Raw genomic sequence first — 14575 nt, forward strand, 5'->3', positions numbered from 1 at the left:
TTTTATATTGAGATCTTTGGTCCATTTTGAGTTAATTTTTCTGTAGGGTGTGAGGTAGGGTTCCTCTTTCATGTTTTGGATATGGATATCCAGCTCTCCCAGCCCCATTTGTTGAAAAGACCATTATGACCCAGTTCAGTGACTTTGGGGGCCTTATCAAAGATCAGTCAGCCATAGATCTGGGGGTCTATCTCTGATTCCATTGATCTATATGTCTATCTTTGTGCCAGTACCATGCTGTTTTGACAACTGTGGCTTTATAACAAGCTTCAAAGTCAGGGAGTGTAAGTCCTCCCACTTCGTTTTTCTTTTTTAGAGTGCCTTTAGCAATTCGAGGCATCTTCCCTTTCCAAATAAATTTGATAACTAGCTTTTCCAAGTCTGCAAAGTAGGTTGTTGGAATTTTGATTGGGATTGCATTGAATCTGTAGATGAGTTTGGGTAGAATTGACATCTTAATGACATTTAGCCTTCCTATCCATGATCATGGAATATTTTTCCATCTTTTAAGGTCCCCTTCTATTTCTTCTAGTAGAGTTATGTAGTTTTCTTTGTATAGGTCTTTCACATCTTTGGTTAAGTTGATTCCTAGGTACTTGATTTGTTTAGTTGCTATTGAAAATGGTATCTTTTTCTTGAGTGTCTCTTCAGTTTGTTCATTTCTAGCATATAGAAACATTACTGACTTATGTGCATTAACCTTGTATCCCGCTACTTTGCTAAATTTGTTTATTAGCTCTAGTAGCTGTATGGTCGATTTCTCAGGGTTTTCCAAATATAAGATCATATCATCTGCAAACAATGACAGTTTTACTTCTTCTTTTCCAATTTGGATGCCTTTTATTTCTTTGTCTTGCCGGATTGCCCTGGCTAGCACTTACAGCACAATGTTGAATAACAGTGGTGATAGCGGGCATCCTTGTCTTGTTCCTGATCTTAGAGGGAAGGCTTTCAGTCTCTCACCATTGAGTACTATGCTGCCTGTGGGTTTTTCATATATGCTCTTTATCATATTAAGGAAGTTTCCTTCAATTCCTACCTTCTGAAGTGTTTTTATCAAAAACGGATGTTGGATTTTGTCAAATGCTTTTTCAGCATCTATTGAGATGATCAATTGATTGTTCCCTTTTGACTTGTTAATGTGTTGTAATACATTGATTGATTTTCTTATGTTGAACCATCCTTGCATTCCTGGAATGAACCCCACTTGGTCATGGTGTATGATTTTTTTAATGTGTCTTTGGATTTGATTTGCAAGTATTTTGTTGAGGATTTTTGCATCTATATTCATTAGGAAGATTGGCTGGTAGTTTTCCTTTTTTGTAGCATCTTTGCCTGGTTTTGGTATTAGATTGATTTTAGCTTCATAAAATGAGTTAGGTAGTGTTCCATTTTCTTCAATGTTTTGAAAGAGTTTGAGTAAGATTCATGTCAGTTCTTTCTGGAAAGTTTGGTAGAGTTCCCCTGTGAAGCCATCTGGCCCTGGGCATTTATTTGTGGGAAGATTTTTGATGACTGATTGGATCTCTTTGCTTGTGATTGGTTGATTGAGGTCTTCTTTTTCTTCTCTGGTCAGTCTAGGTTGTTCATATGTTTCCAGGAAATTGTCCATTTCCTCTACATTATCCAGTTTGTTGCCATACAGTTGTTCATAGTATCCTCTTATAATTTTTTTAATTTCTTCAGGATCTGCAGTTATGTCACCTTTTTCATTCATTATTTTGTTTATATGGGTCTTCTCTCTTTTTGATTTTGTCAGTCTAGCTAGGGGCTTGTCAATCTTGTTGATCTTCTCAAAGAACCAACTCTTGGTGATATTTATCCTCTCTATTGTTTTTTTGTTCTCTATGTCATTTATTTCTGCTTTAATCCTTGTTATTTCTTTTCTTGTACTTGGTTTAGGATTGGTTTGCTGTTCATTTTCTAGCTTCTTCAGTTGATCCATTAGTTCTTTGATTTTGGCTCTTTCTTCCTTTTTAATATATGCATTTAGTGCTATAAATTTCCCCCTCAGTAGTGCTTTTGCTGCATACCATAGGTTTTGGTATGTTGTGTTCTCATTTTCATTCGTCTCTATATATTTAGCAATTTCTCTTGCTATTTCTTCTTTAACCCACTGATTGTTTAGGAGTGTGTTGTTTAACCTCCAGGTATTTGTGAATTTTCTAAGTCTCTGATGGTTATTGCCTTCTAATTGTATTCCATTGTGGTCAGAGAATGTGCTTTGAATAATTTCAATCTTTTTAAATTTGTTGAGCCTTATTTTATGTCCCAGCATATGATCTATTCTGGAGAAAGTTCCGTGAGTACTAGAGAAGCATGTGTATCCTGGTGATTTGTGATGTAATGTTCTATATATGTCTGTTAAATCTAATCCATTTATCAGATTGTTTAGGTTTTCAATTTCCTTATTGGTCTTCTGTCTGGTTGATCTATCTATAGGAGAGAGTGATGTGTTGAAGTCTCCCACAATTATTGTGGAAACATCAATTGCTTCCTTTAGTTTTACCAGTGTTTTTTAAAAAATTATTTTCCCTTCTGAGGCTCTTGTCTTCTTTTGGGAGGGGAATTAGGGGAATTTTCCCCTGAAGACTGTCCTTTAGATCTCATTCGCCAGAAATAGGTCACAGGCTCCTCTCTAGAGCAATACTAGCCAAAGGAAATGAGAAGACCACCTAGTCCAACAATGATTTAACCCCTGAGGCTGGGGGAGGGGGCTTTTCTCTCTGAAATCACAGAATCTCTGCTTGTTTCTTGAACAATTGGGTATTTATTAGCAGGGAAGAAGAGGGTAGGGAAGGGTAGTTGGATGGGCAATTGGATAGGTGACAAACTGTCTATAACAGCCGACGGGACAGGAAACCTGATTTTGAGTTCTAACTTGGCCCCTTAACTCGTTGTGCAACATTGGACAAGCCACTTAATATGTCATGGTCACGGTGTCCTCATGTATAAAATAAGGAAAGTGGATGGCAGGAGTGTCCAGTTTCCTGTTTGCTCCACCATTCAATGGTCCTTGTGATTTTAATAACTTCATGAATGTTTGTGGTTAATCCAAAACTGATTTGTAATCGAAACAGATGCCCTAATGATTCTGTTCTGGCTCCCAAGAACTGGTTGCTTGAGTTTTCATGCAGTGAATTATGTGCTGTGGATTTCAAATAATTCCCCTTTATCTTTTTTACCTTTGAGGAAAATTCAGTGCTCCATTCCTCCCCACCCCTTACCCACATAGTAAAATCCTGTATTTTAATAGCACAGCTTTCTTCTGGGTAATTCTTATGTAGTTTTCTTAATCACAGAAAGAAAAAAAAATCAACCTTCCCGTTTGGTATAAAGATCCTTCTAAGTACCAAGAAATTATTTACTGGTCATCTGGTTAATTATCCAATATTAAAACAAGGTAGATGTCTTTTTAAAAATATATAATTGCAATTAGTGTTTGGCTGTATTGTGTATACAGAGTTCAGCATTTCTAACAAAGGTAAAAACTGAAGTTTCAGAATGTTTGATGTACCTGTTTAGCACAGTGCCTGACTTTTGTTAATTACTCAGTAAGTGTTTTTGAATCAGTGAATTATGATAAGAAGCAGAAATAAGCTAGAGTAGTCTAGGGCAAAACTAATTACTCAGAGTTAGATTTCATAGTTTTAATATCCTTGATGTTATTAAGAAGAATATTGAAACAGAGCTTACTTAAAAAGTTTGATTGAGAGCTTATACTATTTGTGCATTAGAGGATGTACAAAAGGAAGTCAGAAATAGTGCGGCATGCCAATTCATTCCATGACCATTTATTGAGTGCCTTTCTTGGTGCCGAACACCCTTTCAGGTAGTAGGTAGGATACAGCAGTGAATGCAAGAGACAACAGTTTCTGCTCTCATGGAGTTTGCATGGGAGCAGGTAGAGATAAATGCTATGAAGAAAATGAAACAGGATAATGTGATAGCGAGTTGGTGGGCAGAGAGCATTAGATAGGGTCGCCAGGGAGGAGGTGACATTTGAGCTGAGACCAGAAGGGAGCTAACCATGTAAAGATCCAGGGGAAGAATGTGCCATGAAGAGGGAACAGAAATTGCAAATGCCCTTGGGTGGGAATGAGCCTGGTGGCTTTGAAGAAAAGTAAAAAAGCCAGTGCAGCTCGAGTATAGTGAACAAGTGGGGGAGAGTGTGAGGAGATGAGTCGCAAGAGGTGGCTGGAAGGCAGTTTTAAGCAGATGAAGAACATAATCTGTTTTTAATTTAAAAATGTGTGGAGAATATATTGGAAGGGACAAAAGCAGAAATAAGGACATGGGTTAGACAGAAATTGCAGCAGTTCTGGTGAGAGAAGATGATGCCTTTTGAGCAGGGGAGATGGAGAAAGATGAATGGATTTGAGCTCTATTTTGGAAGTACGCTGATAGGACTTGTTAATGGATTATATATATGTGGGTTGGGGAAGGACGGAAAGGAATCAAGAACCTCTAGGTTTTAGCCTGAAGTGATTGGGAGGAAGGGGGTGACTTTTTTTTTCTGATATTGGGAAGATGGGGGGAGAAGCAGTTGGGGTGGGTGTGGTGGTCAGAAGTCAGAAGTTCTGATTTGGAAATGTTAGAGTTGAGCTGCCTCACAAACATCCAAAGACTCATAGGTCTACTACAAAGGAGGATTTTTACAAAGGAGTGCTCTTAGGAATATAATGGTTAAAAACAAAAGAAAGAGGAGTAATCCTTAACAATCCCTCAATAAAAGAATCTTGACACTGATGTGCCTCCTGCAGCTTCTCTTCTTAACTAGACAGGATAACTCTTCCAAGATAATCTCCCTGCTCAAGAAAGAATTGAGGACACACATTTTAAGACCTTCAGTATGGGCTTTCCTAATCCCCTCTTCACCTTTTTGATCAGTACAAGAGCTTACATAGGCAAAAAATCTAAGCAGATAGATCTATGAGGCAACTTTGTAGAGGAATGAATTGTGGGGTGATATCTGCTAGAAATTAGCAAGATTAATGGAGAAGAAAAGAACTGTCCTCAAATAAACACAAGATAAAATAACAGAATGATGAAGGAAAAAATATCAAACTAGGTTTATGTTTTCATTTTAATAATGTAGAAATATGTAGGCAGGAAATTTTTTAAAAACTTCACTTGGAGGAGCTAATCAAATAAAATCGTCATACTTTTCATTACAAATTTAACAGATAGGACTTTCCACTTGGGTGTCTCTGAATTTAGGATTTAAGTTTTATGCTGTTGATGTGGGTAGAAGGTATCAGTTCTAGAGTGGGCCAGGTTGATGGTTTCAGATCTTACAGGTCCCTATACAATTTCTTGAGATAGTATTAAGTTGGGGTGAATTTGAGGCTAGGGTCTACCCATGATACTCTGGACCTAGGAAAACATGAGATTTTCTTAGAATCTCTTAGCCTGTCAGTATGTCGCTAAGAATTCTGTTACAGCACACTTCATTTCAGGCAAATGGATTGCTTCTCTCTTTTCCTGCCCTTCCTATGGCCAGGTTGTGGCTTAAGGCACTCTTGAGTAGGGGTGATCTTGGGGTCTTAGCCCTCTTCTTCTTCCTCTTTCCTTGCAGGTGAAGGATGGCTAAATGAGTGGATGATAAAACTGGAAGGCACTTGACTTTTATGGGCATGCCTAAAGAGGTATTGAAATTTCTGCAATCTCATCTCAATGTGACACATACAGGTTTTATGTATAGCAGTATTTTTAAAATTGTGACTGGCAACCACTATATGTCATGAAATGGATTTAGTATTAATGGCAAATATATAAAAAGTAAAATAAGACACAATAGAATAAAAATATTAGTGTGTTTTCTGCATAGTAAGGATTAGTATTGTTTCATAAAACTTCATTTATAGGTATATCTGTATGTCCTGGGTCATGACGTAAAATGTATTTCTTAATCCACATTGTGGTTAAAAAAATAGTTTGTGTAATGCCGCTGTAGAGAGTGGGGGCTGAGAATGTGGCCTCTGCCATTATAAGGTTCAGAGAGAAGAATCTCAGCTCCATTAATGACCATGGCATGATAGCGGGCAGGTTTCATAATCTCCTTAGTCCTCAGATTCCTCACTTGTAAAGTGGGGATAAAGATAGACCATGCCTCAGAGAAATAAGAGAATTTAAAGCCCTCACCACAGTGCCTCCTGACACGTGTCTAATAAATAGCAACTAATATGATTATCTATGAAAACTGATTATTAATTTCTTGTGAGTGTGTGTGGCAGGAATGTTGCGGTTAAAATGAGTCATATGAGCCTGTTTCCAGTGTGGAAAATGGGTGTAGCCCCATTGACTCATCCTTAGGCCCCAATGTTCACTTTTGGTCTTTTGTGTGAAAAGACATCTGTTAGCTTATTTCAGAGTGTTTGTTTGAAAATTGACTCCCACAATAGACACCCAGTTCTTAAGAGGTTCAGGATAGCATAAACTGTAATTTTTTCTCTATTTCCTTTTTCCAAAGGTATATGATTGGGAGTAGTGGAGGCAGCAATTGTATAGGGTTGTGCCTTCCCCAAAGCCTCCTTGGTATGAGAAGCACAGGGCTGTGACCCTCTTGCTCTCTGGGGAATGGTTCTTTCCTTTTGCTGAAGTCAGTCTTTTGCCTCTAGGAACTCATTTCTTTCCCTCAGGCTCTGCTTCTGTAAACTCATCCACTAAGTAATTTGGGGAAGGGGGCGTGTAACACTGTTATGAGCAATTTAAGTAGGGATGGCCTCTTATTGTAGTTGTATTTTAAATTTTTAACAGCTTTATTGAGATATAATTTACATACCATAAATTCACCCATTTTAAGTGTATAATTCAATGATTTTAGTATATTTACAAAGTTGAACAACTACCATCACAATCCAGTTTTAGAACATTTCCATCATCCCCCAAATATCCCTCATGGCTATTTGCAACCCTTCCACCCCTAGCTCTGGGCAACCACTAATCTACTTTCTGTATCTATAGGTTTGCCTTTTCTGGCCTTTTCATAAAAATGGTGTCATATAATATGCAGTCTTTTGTGCCTGCCTTCTTTCACTTTTAATCAAGTTTTGGTGGTTCATCCATGCAGTAGCATGAATAAATTACTGTATTCCATTTATTGCTGAATAGTATTCCATTGTATGGAACATGCCATATTTAGTTTATAAATTAAATAGTTGATGAATATTTGATTATTTCCACCTTTTAAACATTACAGATAATGCTGCTATGAACATTTATGTACAAGTCTTTGTGTGAACATATGTTTTTCTTTCTCTTTGGTAGATAGCTAGGAGTAGAATTGCTGGGTCATGTTACAGTTATATTTAACCATTTTAAGAAATTGCCTGTTTTCTGAAGTGGTTGCACCAGTTTACATTCCTGCTAGCAATGTATGAGTGTTCGTTTCTCCACATGTTCACCAACACTTGTTATTACATGTCTTTTGGATGGTAGCCATTCTAGGGGGTGTGAAGTAGCATCTCATGGTGGTTATAATTCAAATTCTCCAAATGACTAATGATGTTGAACATCTTTCCATGTGTTTGTTGGCCATTTGTATATCTTCTTTAGAGAAATATCTATTCAAATCTTTTGCTAAATTTTTTGTTGTGGTAACATTAATATAACAAAGAGTTCACCATTTTAAAGTGTACAATTCAGTGACATTTAGGACATTCATGTTGTGCAACCATCATTACTATCTAATTCCAGAACTTTTTGATCACCCTGAAAGGAAACCCTCTGCCAATTAAGCAGTTATTTTCCATTCCCTCTCCCTGCCCCAGCCTCTGACAACTACTAATCCACTTTCTGTCTCTATGATTTGCCTATTCTGAATATTTCATGTAAAGGGAATCATACAATATGTGGACTTTTGTGTCTGGCTTCTTTCGCTTAGCATAATGTTTTCTAGGTCTGTCTATGTTGTAGTGTGTATCAATACTTCATTCCTTTTTATGGCTGGAAAATATTCCATTGTAAGATAAACCACATTTTGTTCATCCTTTCATCAGTTTATGGACATTTGAGTTTTTGTTTTAACACCTATTTTCAATCCTTTTGACTATATATTTAAAAATATGGAATGCTTCAAAAATTTGCATATTATCCTTGTGTAGGGGTCCTGCTTATCTTCTTTGCATTATTCCAATTTTAGTGTATGTGCTGCCAAAGTGAGCACCTTTGTCAAATTTTTAATTGGGTCATTTGTCTTCATATTATCAAATTGTGAGTGTTCTTTATATAATCTGGATACAAGGCCTTTGCCAGATATATGATTTGCAAATACTTCTCCAGGTCTGTGGCTTGTCTTTACAATTTTTAATAGTGCCTTTTGAAGAGAAAAACTTTTTAATTTTGATAAAGTTCAATTTATCATTTTTTTTTCTTTTCTGAATTGTGCTTTTGATGTGGCATCTAAGAATGCTGTGCGTAACCCAAGGTCATAGATTTTCTCCTATGTTTTCTTCTAAAAGTTTTATAGGTTTAGTTCCTAAATTCAGGTCTGTGATCCATTTTGAATTAATTTCTGTGATTACTTTGAGGAAAGGCTCTAAATTCATCTTTTTGCATGTGGATATCCTATTGTCCCAGTGCCATTTATTGAAAAGATTGTCTTTTCTCTATCAAATTGCATTGGCACTTTTGTAAAAAAAAAATCTATCAAACATAAATATAAGGATTTCTTTTTTATGCTCAATTCTGTTCCATATATATATATATATATACATATACATATACATACATATATATATATATATATATATATATATATATATATATACATACATATATATGTTAGTCCTTATTCTAGTACCACACATTATGGTTTTGTAGTAAGTTTTGAAGTCAGGAAGTATAAGTCCTCCGATTCTGTTAATCTTTTTCAAGATTGTTTTGGCAATTCTGGGTCCTTTACATTTCTATATAAATTTTGGCATCTGGCTCTCAATTTTTGTAAAAAAATGTAACTGGGATTCTGATAGGAATTCCAGTGAATTTATTGACCAATTTGGGGAGAAATGACATCTTACTGATTGCGGGTCTTCCAGTCTATGTGAAATTTCTTTCTGTTTATTCATATCTTCTTTAATTTTCTGCCCCAATATTTTAGCTTTTTAGGGTACAAGATGAACACTTCTTTTGTTACATTTGTTCCTAAGTATTTTATTCTTTTTGATGCTATTGTGAGGGGAATTATTGTCTTAATTTCATTTCCCAATTGCTCATGACTAGTGTATAGAAATGTAGTTGAATTTTGCATACTGATCCTGCATCCTGCAAACTTGTTGGTCTTGTTTATTAGTTACAATAGTTTTTTAGTGGATTCCTTGGGATTTTCTATGTATAAGGTTGTGCTGCCTGGGAATAGATAATGGTATCAGTGAAATTGGGGACTTAGGGTCTCTAAAAGCCCACTCTTCCATAAAAGCAATAAAAAAATTGGCAAAACTGTCAGAATTAACATTTTCAGAACTCTGGAAACTAACCAAAAACTTGCAGCAACTTTGGGAGTGGTTAGTCAAGAAAAAGAGCTGAAGCTCAGTAAGAATAGTGAGCTTTATGGCATTTTAACTTACCCTAGTTGCATCTCCCACTCCCCAACTCAGTGGTAGCCTTGAAAATAACAGCCCATATTCCAGGTACCAGTAACAGAGGGAGCAGAAGGAATTTATTCGCAAAGAATTGTTCTTAGTTGGTCTGTCTCATGGCTTCCTGGGAGACCTAATTTAGAACTCACACTATGCTAAAATCATTACCTTGGGGGTGTTTGTTGAAAACATTTACTGGCAAATAGTTTAGGCATTGCTGCCCAAGGCAATGAATAAAAGTTGGGGAAGACAATAGACTAACCAAAAAATTTAGGAGGAAAGGCTGGTGAATGAGATGGTTTGGAAAATAAGGGCTTTGAAGAGCTCTGACATATTCCTGGTAATCCAGAAGGCCATCCTCATGCCTGGGGCTGTGCTCATGCTCAGGAAAGACCTGAGAAGGTCCTAAGTGGTCACTTCTGGATGACCTTCAGGCTCTGCAAAAGCAGGAAGGGAAGGCTCTTAATAAACTATTAAAACTTAGCAAACATACTAAATTGCCTATCTAAGTGTTGAAGGTGTGCCCCAACAAACACAGAGAGCCCCTCTGTAAAGACTAAGAGATTTTTGATTCCAGGCATTTAAAGAAACCTCTGTCCAATCATTAGCTAAGTACTATGCCAATGAAACAGACTTCAGTGGTCACGCATGACAAAGAATACACACTTTACAAACTTAGTTCAGAAAAGTCACTAAACAAACAAACAACAACTACAACAACCATCAATGTCAAACCCTGGGGAGGGAGAAGAACCTGATTTTCAGAGTTGGCACATTATAATGTTCAAAATGTGCAGATTTCAACAAAAAATTATGAGGCATACAAAGAAACAGGAAAGTGTGGCCCATCCACCAGAAAAAAGAAATTAATAGAAACTATCCCTGAGAAAGCCCAGTTGTAGGACTTATTAGGTAAATTTAAACCAATTATTTTAAATATGTTCAAAGAGCAAGGAAACCATGTCCAAAGAACTAAAAGAAAACATGAGAACAATGTCTCACCAAATAGAGACTATTAATAAAGAGATAGAAATTATAATATTGAACAAAATCTAAGTTCTGGACTTGAAAAGTACAGTAACTGAAAAAAAGAATTCACCAAAAGGGATGTGAGCAGCAGATTTGAGCAAGTAGAACAAAGAATCAGTGAACTTGAAAATAAGTCAATTGAAATGATCCCATCTGAGGAACAGAAAGAAAGAAGAATGAAGAAAAAAGAACAGAGCATATAAAACCTTGCTGCACCATCAAGTGTGCCAACATTTGTGTAATGGGAGTCCCAGAAGAAGAAGGATGAGAGAAAGATGCAGAAAGAATATTTGAAGAAATAATGGCCAAAAACTGCTCCAATATTGTTGAAAAATGTTAATCTCCATATTCAAGAAGCTCAATGAACTCCAAGTAGGATAAACTCAAAGAGATCTGGGAACAAAGATAGTTTTACTCTTCCTTTCAGATCTGGATGCCCCTTTTTTTCTTGCTTTGTTACACTGGTGTGCCGGTTTGAATCTGTTATGTATCCCATAAAAGACTATGTTCTTTTAATCCACACTTGTTGGGGCAGACCTATTGGGGGTGGGATCTTTTAATTAAGTTGTTTCCATGGAGATGTGACCCACCCAATTGTGGGTGGGACCTTTTGATTAGATATTTCCATGGACCTGTGACCTCACCCATTCAAGGTGGGTCTTAATTAGTTTACTGGAGCCCTTAAGAGAGCCCAGGATGAGAGAGAGAAAGCTCAGAGCTGACACAGGCCCAAATGCTTGGAAATGCAAACAGAAAAATATTTGGGGATGCTAAGCTAAGAGATGAAGCCCAGAGTTTGCCCCAGAGAAGCTAAGTGAGAACACACAAACACTTAAAGAGAAAGCCACTGGAATCAGAAGCTAAAAGCAATGCAACCCAAGATCAAAGGACCAGTAGATCCAGCCATATGCCTTCCCAGCTGACAGAGGTGTTCCAGATGCCAGTGGCCTTTCTTCATTGAAGGTATCCTCTTGTTGATGCCTTAGTCTGGACACTTTTATGGTGTTAGAACAGTAAATTTGTAACCTAATAAACTCCCATTGTAAAAGCCAATCCGTTTCTGGTATTTTGCATTTTGGCAGCTTTAGCAAACCAGAACAACTGGTTAGAACCTCCATTACAATGTTGAATAGAAGTGGTGAGAGTGACCTTTGCCTTGTTCCCAGTCTTAGGGGAGCTATTCAGTACCTCACCATTAAGTATATTGTATATGGGTTTTTCATGTATTACAGTCCTAGTTTGTTGAGAGTTTTTATAATGAATGGGTGTTGGACATTGTCAAATCCGTTTTCTACATTTATTGAAATGATAATGTAGTTTTGGTCCTTTATTCTATTAATATAATGTGTCACATTAATCAGTTTTCAGATGTTAAACCAACCTTGCATTCCTGGGATAAAAAAATCACTAAGTTATGATATTTAATCTCTTTTATATGTTACTGGATTCAATTTACTTAAATTTTGGTGAGAATTTTTTGCATCTATGTTTTTAAAGGTAATTGGTTTCTAGTGTTTTTTTTTTCATACCATGTCTTTGTGTGGTTTTGGTACCAGGGTAATACTGGCTTTCTTTACTGCAAAGCACTGTGAGCTGAAAATGGCTGAGGCTTTCTCCACTGAGCTGCCCTGGTTGACAGAGAGAGAAAGGGACAGAAATCTCCCAGATTCACCTGTTGGCCAGAGATACACCTGATCCTCTGGGTTCCCCATCCTGAGACAGATATGTCCCCTGACTCTCCCAAGGTCAGTCATCACCAAAAGCCTCTGTCTGCTTGTTGGAGAATTGCAGTCTGTATTGATCAGTTGATATTAAAACCCTAGTTGGAGCTGGGCTGAGGTACACTCACTTGTTTGGAGAGTTCTGCTCTCTAGCACTGTGAGGCTTCTGTGAGGGAAGGCCTCTCAGCTCTTGGCATGGGTCTGCAGTTCTTACTTACAGATTTTATGCTGTGATCTTGGTCATTCCTCCCAATTCAGGTTGGTGTATGATGAGTGGAAGTCACATTTGTCTCCCTGCAGTTATTCCAAGTTATTTACTAATTTTTCTATAGTTTATGAATTGTTCCAAGGGGGAGTAACTGGCTTCCACTGCTCTCTATGCTGCCATCTTAGCTCCTCCCCCAATCTATTTTTGAACATTTTCCTTGTACCAGAAAAAGTGAAATTAAGAATAAAAATAAAAGTTAAAAAAAACCCCAAACCATCCCCCCACACCCTATTTTTCATTTAGTTTTTTGTCCCCATTTTTCTATTCATCCATCTATACACTGGATAAAAGGACTGCAATCCACAAGGCTTTCACAATCACACTGTCACCCCTTGTAAGCTACATTGCTATACAGTTGTCTTCAAGAGTCAAGGCTACTGGGTTGCAGTTTGATAGTTTCAGGTATTAATTTCTAGTTATTCCAATGCATTAAAATGTAAAAAGGGTAATCTATAAAGTGCATAAGAATGTCCACCAGAGTGACCTCTTGACTCCATTTGGAATCTCTCCGCCACCAAAACTTTGTTTCATTTCATTTCACAGGCCCCTTTTGGCCAAGATGTTTTCAATCCCACAGTGTCAGGTCCAGATTCATTCCTGGGAGCCATATCCCACATTGTCAGGGAGATTTACACCCCTGGGAGTCAGGTACCATGTAGGGGAGAGGGCAGTGAGTTCACCTGCCGAGTTGGCTTAACTAGAGAGAGACGGCCACATCTGAGCAACAAAGAAGTATCAGGGAGAGACACTTTGGCACAATTATAAACAGGTTTAGCCTCTCCTTTGCAGTAATGAGCCTCATAAGGGCAAGCCCCATGATAGAGGGCTCGGCATATCAAACTGTCAGTCCTCAATGTTTGTGAGAACATCAGCAACAATCCAGGTGAGGAAGTCCAACACCTCTGCATTTTCCCCCAGCTCCTCAGGGGGACCCTGTATATATTTTTATTCTCTGCCCAAATTAGTTTGGGATGTGTCACTATTTCACAGTAACCTCTGCAAATCTACCAAGTCTCACTTCCTAGTAAAAGTTACATGTAATTATGGTATTTGAACGAACTGTACAGATAAATTGTTTAGGAAATATAGATCTTGCACCAAATAAACATCTCTTCTTTTGATCTCACATGGAAGTTGAAGTTTTAAAATGCAGTCAGTATTGTCCTTTACCCTTTGGCCTGATTTGTCCTAGTCCTAACCACATCTGCTTCATTCATATCTCTAGTTGAAGTCTGGACTCTTTTTCAGCTTTTTAAACAGTTGCTATATATGCTAACACTGACATTCATATCTGCCAAGTTCTAGCTCTGAGTTTCAGGTGTCACACAGATACCCAAAGTTCCAGGGATTGATCAGGTTATACACAAAGGGATCAACATCTCAGAATCTGGAGATAGCCCTTACAAATCAGGAATAGATGTGACTGCTGTAAGAGCTTACAATCTAGGGACCACTACTATAAGCATTCCCCTGATAAGCTGTGCTATAAGGTTCAATTCTGAGTTTATACATTGTAGTTAGTCCATATTGGTGAGGCATCATAGTGTTTGCCTTTGTTTCTAGAGAAGTTCACTCAAAATGCTCTCTACAGGATCCATTCACCTCCTTGCATGTCTCACAGCTTCACTCCTCACAGTAGCTCATTATTTCATCATATGCACACACCACAGTTCACCATTCTGTTCCTCAGTCAATGTACCCTTAGGCTACCTCCACCCATTACAAATCGTACCTACCACCACCATAAACACCAGTGTGCAAATGTCCATTCATGTCCCTGCTCTCAGATCCTCCAAGTGAATGCCCCCCAGTGAGGTTGCAGGACATTATGGCAGCCACATACTTAGCTTAGTGTGGAATCACCCCACTGTCCTCCAGAAAGGCTATACCGTGCTACCTCCTAACTGACAGTAAATATGTACATCCTTCTCTCCATGTGTTCTCCAGCACTTTTATCCCTGTTTATATGTTTCCATACA

The 14575-nt window shown here is 37.7% G+C and overlaps 1 non-coding gene across 1 annotated transcript; it reads right to left on the reverse strand.

Moving 5' to 3' along the window:
- Positions 1-8060: 8060 nt before the first annotated feature.
- Positions 8061-8167, reverse strand: LOC119523953. The gene has a single exon (XR_005214753.1). It is a non-coding gene; the product is annotated as a U6 spliceosomal RNA (small nuclear RNA).
- Positions 8168-14575: the final 6408 nt, after the last annotated feature.

This window comes from Choloepus didactylus, chromosome X (genome assembly GCF_015220235.1).
Source record: "Choloepus didactylus isolate mChoDid1 chromosome X, mChoDid1.pri, whole genome shotgun sequence".
Classification (NCBI taxonomy): Eukaryota; Metazoa; Chordata; class Mammalia; order Pilosa; family Megalonychidae; genus Choloepus; species Choloepus didactylus.